We start from the raw sequence: 6,353 nt of genomic DNA, 5'->3' as shown, positions 1-6,353 counted from the left end.
TACGTTGTCCTCAACAGTGAGTGTTCATAGGAGACAAGGGTATCATCAGGAGTGCCCCAGGGAAGTGTGATAGGACTGCTGTTGTTCTCTACATACATGATTTGGCGGACAGGGTGGGTAGCAATCTGCGGTTGTTTGCTGGTGATGCCGTGCTGTATGGTAAGGTGTCGAAGTTGAATGACTGTAGGAAGATATAAGACCAACTTGGACAAAATTTCCAGTTGGTGTGATGAACTGCAGCTAGCCCAAAATGTGGAAAAATGTAAGTTAATGCAGATGAGGAGGAGGAATAAACCTGTAATGTTTGGATAAGTATTATTAGTGTCTGTTTGAAACAGTCAAGTCATTTAAATATCTGGGCATAACTTTGCAAAGCAATATGAGATGGAACGAGCATGCAAGAACTGTGGTAGGGAAGGTAAATGGTCAACTTCAGTTCATTGGGAGAATTTTAGTAAAGAGTATAAAGGAGACTGCTTGTGAGGGGAGGACCCAAAAGTAACGGGAATTGGGCTGTGGTGGGTAGGGAGAGTGGGCGAACACATTGTTCGACCAAGTGTACGTTACAGTCACACCATCTGAGTCAGTGTGGAAGTTGTGTCGCTGTGAGTGCATCGGTTTGCCCATGAGTGGCAAAGGGACATGAAAGGAAATTGTTTTGCCATTGTGAAGGAGGTAAAACAAAATCACCGGAAGGCATAAAGAACAGTCCAATAAGTGAATATAAAAAATGTTTTGAACAATGGAAGGATCATCTGAAGAGGTGTGTTGTGATCAATGGAGAATACTTTGAAGGTGATCAATTTTTTTTTTTTCTAGATTTGTCACCAGTAGGTTCGAACAACATGTAAGTGTTACAGAGATGCTTCGGGAACTCGAATGGGAATCCCTGGAGGGAAGACAACTTTCTTTTCAAGAAACAGTGTTGTGAAAATTTATAGAACCGGCATTTGAAGCTGAGTGCTGAACTGTTCTACTGCCACCAACATACAAAGCAAGTAAGGACCACGAAAATAAGATACGAGAAATAAGGGCTCGTACAGAGGCATATAGGCAGTCGTTTTCCCCTCGCTCTATTTGCAATTGGAATGGGAAAGAAAATAACTAGTCGTAGTACAGCCTACCCTCTGCCACGCACCGTATGGTGGCTTGCGGAGTGCCTATGTAGGTGTAGGTGTATGTGTACGTACTGAAAATCAGTGGAGACTGGCTACAACTTTGCCTCACTCCTTTCTCCACTATTGCTTGCCCTTTCATTCACTATATTTTATCCCTGCTACCTTCAGAATTTCAAAGAGTATTTTCCACTCAGCATTGTTAAAAACTTTCTCTAAATCTACATGTACTATAAACATAGGTTAATCTTTCTTCAAACAGTCTTCTGTAGTAGCAACTTCTGATGCTGAGTGTAGCAGCAACACCAAATGTAGCGGGAAGAGGTAGAAGGCAACATATTAAGACTCGTCCGGCTTTCCAAGTGATTTGTTGTTTCCAACTACAGTGCCGCATTCCCCTCGGTCTGTCACTGGGTCCCGCAATGCTGAGGACACCACTTCACTGTCCGTGAAACAGCTTGGTGTAGAATGGCTGCCTCAGCGACCCTTGCACACACTGCTGTGTGTCGACCTCGTACGGCCGCGGAGTTGCGTCATCGTCTGGATGTGCTGGCAGCCGACTCAGCAGCCTACATCGCTGTTGCCTCAGCTCCGTTTGCTGGGAAGCCACAAGGTGACCTAGTGGCGTGCTTCCTTGCTGGCGTGGCTAAGATCGCGGCGACAACAAGTTCCCACGATCCAGCAGCTGAATCTGCGGACCTCATCCTGGATGTCTCCAGTGCATGTTGGGAGCTAAGACGCCTGCCCACGGCAGCGAGCTGTGGAGTGGCCCGCCACCGGCTGGCTATGGACCCCGCATCAGCTTCAGAGGGTTGAACCAGCGACCCACTGTGGACTGGAAAGCTGGCGCCCCACCTGCTGTTGTGTGTAGCCGGCAGTGTGACACGCCCTGCCGTCCAGGAGAGCTGCCACACTTGAATGCTTTGTTAGTGAACTGGCACCTATTTATATGTGGCTGTGCGCCTCTGTTTTGCTAAACGCACTGCTTCGCACCACGTACGCATAACACTTAGGTTGGCCAGTGGGCCCCCGCTGCCTGTGGTGTGTAATTTTTCCAGCGGTTCTGCACCCCTGTGGCCTCGATTTTACTTTGCAACTGCTGGTGAGTGTAATTTACTGTAAATGGGCCTGCGCCAGTCTGTAACTTTCACGCTCAGAAATATTGCACCAAAACTGTCTTTTCCTGTCCCAAACAGTTGTGCCGCTACACTTCTTAGGTAAGTCATACGATGAGTATTGCCTCATATTTTCCCACATTTCTCCAGAACTCAAACTGACTTCCCCAAGGTCGGCTTCTAACAAGTTTTTCATTCGTAAGTAAGTAATTAGTGTCAGTATTTTGCAGCCATTACTTTTTAAACTGATAGTTCTGTAACATTCACATCTGTCAGTACTTGGCTTCTTTGAAATTAGAATTATTACATTCTTCTTGAAGCCAGGGGAGGCATCTCCCAGGGATCGTAGGGGATACCTTCTACCCCAGTGTCTTTGTTTCAGCTTAAATCTTTCAGTGCTGTATCGAATTGCACTGGTAATATAGCATCCACCAACTCATCTTCATCTACTTCCTCTTCCCTCCCTTTAATACTGTCTTCAAGTTTGTTTCATTTCTATAGCTTTTCTATATATTCCTACCACCTTTCAGAGTTCTCTTCTTTAGTTAGTACTGGCTTATCATCTGAGTTCTTGACATTCATACAGCTGCTTTTCTTTTTTCTCCAAAGATTTTTCAAGTCCTGGTAAATGTAACATCTTATCTTTCTCCCAATTATGTATATTTCTACAACACTGCGTTTGTTGTCTATCCCTTTCCACTTGTCCAACTATTTACCTTAGTGGTCAGCTTGCCAGGCTGCTATGCAGAGGACATGGGTTCAATTGCTGGCACTGCCAGGGAATTTTCCTGGGTGGACGACTGGAATGTGGTGTACTCAACTTCATGTGCCCAGTTGAGGAGCAGTGGCTGACACGGCGATCAGTCAGTCCTGATTGGCGGCCAGAATGTGGAGCTTTCCTTGCTTTTGCATTCTTGCTTGACCATTTTGCTGTTTCTGTCAATCCCTTTCTTTAAATGTCTGTATTTCATTTTGTCTACTTTACTTTTATATTTGTTCATTTTATCATTGAAATTCTGTCATAAACCAGCTCTGCTGAAACTTATGCACACCTGAATGAATGACCACTGTCAAGCTATGGGTGAGGAAAGAGGTAACCACCACCCAGTGGTGGAATGCATTGTCGAGCACAACAGGCTCAATTTCAGTGACTGCTTCACAACCTGTGCAATCTGGATCCTTCCCCTCCAACACTAGATTCTCTGAACTACACTTGCAACACTTCCTTTGTTTCTGTAATCCTCCTGGCCTCAGTCCATGCTAAACTCTTGTTCTACACTCACCTGCATCTTAATCCCTGCAGTCTCCCCTTCCTCTATCCTGTGATCTCCTCCCATTCTATTCTTCGACATCATCCTAATTGTGCACTGCACAAACTCAGTGCCAGTGCCATGTTGCATTGCTATCCCATGAAACCACTGCTTCACTCCCATCCATGAGCCACCCTCCCATAACTACATAAGTAATTTCTGTTACCTCATAATATATTGTTTCAATCTCTTCATCTGTGGACTTGGTTGGGATATAAATCTGTGCTACTGTGGCAGGTGTTGGTTATGGTTATGTATCTATCTTGTCTACAATAAGGTGTTCGTAGTAGGTTACCTGCATTCCTATTTCCTTTTTCATTGTTGGGGCTATTCCTGTATTGCCCCATTTGATTTTGTATTTTTACCCCTGTGCTCACCTGAACACAAATACTGTTCTTCATGGCACCACACCTCACAAATTTGCATGGTATCTAATTTCATCCTATCCATTTCTCTAACATATCCATCCATTTAAGGGAAAGTAATATTTCACTCTTGGTTTTTTTGATAACAACATCCTCCTGAGTAGGCTCCCACCTCAGACATCTGAATGACGGACTGTTTTACACCAGGGATATTTTAGCTAAGAGGATGTTATCATCATTAAACCAGTACAGTTGAGCTGCATGCCCTTGTGAAATATAAGGAGACTTCAAAAAGCAAGTCACACATTTTTATAGCAGGCCAAGTAACTTGTATAGAATGCTCCACAATGCAGATACAGGACACTGTTTTTCTGCATAGTCACCAAGTCTATAGAAAACAACCAAAACATCCTACATGATTTATTTGTTCTCTTGAATGAGATGAAATGCATATTCCAAATAATCCAAGAAAACCATTTTTAACGTTTCAGTAACAGTATAAGTTTGTTCCTCCATTGTTTACAAGCATATCATTCACAAGCACGTTTACAAATATGTGCTTGCGAATGTGCCTCTTGAATGAAGTGATATGCTTGAAAACGCTGAAGGAAAAAACTTATAATGTTACTAAAATGTTAAAACGGTTTTCTTGGATTATGTGGAATATGCATTTCATCTCATTTAAGAGAACAAATAAATCATGTATTAAGACGAATTACACCTGAAGATGAGCCCACAGGGTCTGAAATGCATCATGTACTGAATAAAACACAAAAAATTGTAACTGAAGGCATTTTTTAATTCATACCTTGAGTAAAAATGGTTATAGTTTCCCCTTGCTTTCAGCATTTTGCAGTACCGACATAGAATGGGCACACATGAAGTTACACGGCTACATGAGTCAATCATCCAGACAGTTGCCTCTGGCACTATTGAAAACACTTCTGCCCTCATTCAGGAACCATATGTTAATCTGGCCTTTCCAGACACTGCTCTGATATAGGCGCACCTATAGTATGACTATCTGTGCAGACGAGGCATGCAAGCCAAGATGTATGGTTCTTGGAGGGGGTGCCTACATACATCACATTTTCATGTCTAACACTGTACAATGAAAATGGTGAGGTTATTGCAGAGCTAATAAAAAACCTTTAATCAGTATGTTGCTAGTCCATCTTTTCCTTCCTCAGGGCAGATATTCAAAATGTCCCCCACTGGCGTGCTTTTCCATTGTCACCAATAAATGTAATGGCATTTGTAGCAAGCTGTCATGCCTATCAATGAAGACATTTTCTGTGATCACTCTCTTACTTACATGATGATGTAACAAGCACTGTGGTTGTATACAGTCATTTTACCAAGTTAATTACCCTTTAACTATCTTTACAGTTTGCTTTATCAAGAAATATGGTAAATACTATCATAGAAAATACACGCAGCTTAAAAAATAAAAGAAAATCAAAAGCAAACAAGAGAGAACAAATGCCAACATTAGCTTTGCATCATTGTGACATGATGACAGTAAATATACCTTCAGACAATGGAAATTACAAGATGGAATAGTGACATAAATTATGTTATTTCCAGAGACCTTTTCAAGACCAACATCAATTATGTATATATGCAAACTGAAGCAACAAATTAAAATTTGTGCCAAGGCTGAGATTCGAACCAGGATCTCCTGCTCACTAGGTAGATGCACTAACTACTACACCACCCTGACACAGAGACTTTGTACAACTGCATGTACTACCCTAGCACACCTCCGTCCTCAATCCAAATTCCCATTCACACCACAGTGCACTTGGTAAAGTAAACAAACAAAGACCAGAACTATGTTGTGTTCAAATATAAATTCTACCGGGAATAAAGTTACCTGCATGGAAACCAAAACCATGTCTGAAACCCAATTCACGTTCTTCACAAAGGGGAATGTTACAGATAGATTATCATAAAGCCTGTAATACAGTACCACACTGACACCTACTAAATAAAAGACATTGATGTGGTACATCTAACAACATTTCTGTTTGGACTGAAAATTTCTTGACAGGCAGAACGGTGCGTTGACAGTCTAAAGACACAGGAGTAATATCCAGTTGGCTTCAGAAACGTGTATTACAATCCTTATTGTTAATGTTATATAGTGAATTAGGTGTTAGTCACTGCTATCTATGAGGAAATTTGCTTGGTAAAGTTCTAGTAATATCCAGTCCAGTGCTTACAAAATACAAGCATATTGCAAAGAAGTGCATGCAGTTTTTAAATGTTCTACCAATGAATAACATGTAAACATACCATACAAATACCTCGTGGTAACAGTGTATAGAAATATCAAAAGAAATCTAGCAGCAGTATACAGTTTGTAGTTTAGTCATTTTAAAGTACACTTGTGTGTCAAAGAGAACAGTAACTGTGTATTGGTCTGTATTCAATAGTGTTTATTAT

Source organism: Schistocerca americana, chromosome 1 (genome assembly GCF_021461395.2).
Source record: "Schistocerca americana isolate TAMUIC-IGC-003095 chromosome 1, iqSchAmer2.1, whole genome shotgun sequence".
In the NCBI taxonomy this organism is placed as follows: Eukaryota; Metazoa; Arthropoda; class Insecta; order Orthoptera; family Acrididae; genus Schistocerca; species Schistocerca americana.
This window is presented reverse-complemented; position numbering follows the sequence as displayed.